We start from the raw sequence: 2,367 nt of genomic DNA, 5'->3' as shown, positions 1-2,367 counted from the left end.
AGGACCAAGAGGAGGACGAGGAGGAGGAGGAGACTGCTCCCAGTGCAGCCTCGCCGTCGCTAGGGAGAGCGGGGCAGCCTGCTCCACCACTGCGGCCACTCTGGCAGGTGACTGTGCGGCGTCCTGCAGCGAGGTGCTTCCCTTCGCCCCACCCCCTCTGCATTCTTCTCCCGCTCCCTCCCTGTTCGCCGCACCCACCCGCTCCCCCTTTTCGCTGCGGGACCCCCTCCAGCCCGGCGACCGACGGCGATTCAAGGCGGTGGTGGCTGCCAGCGAGGTTACTCCCGCACCACCTCGTCGCTCATCCCATCCGCTTGCTAGATCCTAGGTTTTGGCCCCCAGTTTGCATCGTACGAGCGAACCCTAGGTTTTGTTCATGAGATGAAATAGGGTTGCTGTTGAGGGGTAATTTGGGAGAGGAGAGGCATAATGGGCCACATTATGTGTGGACTAATCGATTTCTGGTAGCATCGGTCAAGCCGTGTGCGTGCAAACTGCAAGGAGAGAAAGCTCTCCGCCTCCTATCTGTCTATGTTGTGTGCTGGAACAACGGAAAGAAGGGCCAAAGTTGCCTTTTCCTTGGCCGGGTAAAAGGAGTTAATTGATTTTTTTGGAGTCAAAGTGTTAATTGATTTTGTTATGTGAAGAACGAGGAATTTGACAAAGTGACACGCCTTTGTCTAACACGTGGGGTTTGGGGCCACCTGTAAATGTGTCATTTGTGTCAAAGTGCAAATAAACGTGTGGCATCTTGTCGTTTTTCGGTAAAACACTTCCCTCAAGCCAAATCATGAGAAGCACATTCAGCTTCCATGCGTTTTATTAAGAGGCTGCTTGATTAGGGCACACAAGCAAATGCCAGCGAACTTCAGGGTTAATTTATTGTAAGCAAGCGAACTTCAGGGTTAATTTTGGGACTTGGGAATTTGTTCTTTCTTACTACAGTCTTGCTGCTATAGTATGGCTCTGTTCTTGGTGGAGGTTTCATTACTTGTTTTGTGTGGCTTAGCTTATATTTTAGTGGAATTTGTGTGATATGTTTGGCTGGACTATGCTCTTTTCACAGTTATAGTGTTGTCACTTTACAGCTTGGATGCTTGCCATACCAGACCATCAGTGCTCCGCTGTTATGATAAACTGTTCAATTCTTTGCATGGTTCTGTCTTTTTTCTATGATGGCAAGGGACACTGGTTGCTTATGCACAGAGTTGGGTTTTATGCGTCAAACAATCCATTTTGACAAGGCTCATTGATGGGTACTTTTTTTACTGGGTGCATTTATTTATATTATATCATATTGCTTCTATATCTGATCCACCATTGCTTGTACTAGTTTGTCAAGAATACATGTCTGTATAGCACAGAGAGCACCACAAGTTAAACACCTCAATCTATTAGTATTTGTCTGCATTTTCTCACATTCTTCTTGTATCTGATCCAGTATTGCTTGTAGTGGTTTGTCCAAAATGTTGAATGGTACTGCCTAGAGATGCATATATTCACCTCTTCAGAGGCCAACATATTTTCCATGTTGTGATGGAGGCCTTTTTTTTTAACACTGGGCTTTGCCACCTGTTGTTTGTCCTGTAAATATTGGACAGATATTTAAGCAAGTAGCACATTGCCTTGTCCACCTGGGATAATGATTTTGCAGGTACCCCGAGAGGCCCTTGAGTTTGACGAAATGTCGATTAACTTCCGTTCCGGCAAATTCGGGTACTCCATATGTCCTATTTTCAGCAAAGGTCATGCTGAAATTTTCCGTGAATTTTAGCATGACTTTACTAAAAATAGGACATATGGGGTACTTGCGACTAATGCCTGTTATCATGCATGTTTTATGATCTGTTGTAAGGGTACTAATTGGTCTCTTCTGCTTCTTATCAGAGATGGCGGGAAGCAGCCACCACCGCTCCACGACACCGCAGTACGAGTTGGATGCTTCTGAGTTCTTCACTATCATACTTGAGACTTTAGTATCATCGATGACGCAGGTATATAAAACGAGAGATCTCCCCTTCACCCATCTCATTATGATATCTGTTGTTTTCTACATCACTCATTGTCCCAAACTGCAGAGGCTGCCTGACAGTTTTATGAACATGCTGATGGGTGAAGATCCGCCAAATAATGTGAAGCTGCGACAGGCCGGCAGCGGGTTTCGCAAGCAGTGGGATGTGGAGTTGGTGATCAAGGAGGGCCACATGTACTTGTCTCGTGGGTGGGAGAAGTTCTACCGTGCCTATGACCTGCGGCTGGGGTACTTCCTTCTCTTCAGGTACGATGACGACGCCACCATGCTCATCGTGAAGGTGTTCAACACGACTATGTGTCGCATGCGCTACGCTGACGATGATGATGCCGGTA

The sequence above is a fragment of the Triticum dicoccoides genome, chromosome 6B (genome assembly GCF_002162155.2).
Source record: "Triticum dicoccoides isolate Atlit2015 ecotype Zavitan chromosome 6B, WEW_v2.0, whole genome shotgun sequence".
In the NCBI taxonomy this organism is placed as follows: domain Eukaryota; kingdom Viridiplantae; phylum Streptophyta; class Magnoliopsida; order Poales; family Poaceae; genus Triticum; species Triticum dicoccoides.
Note: the sequence above shows the minus strand (reverse complement) of the source record.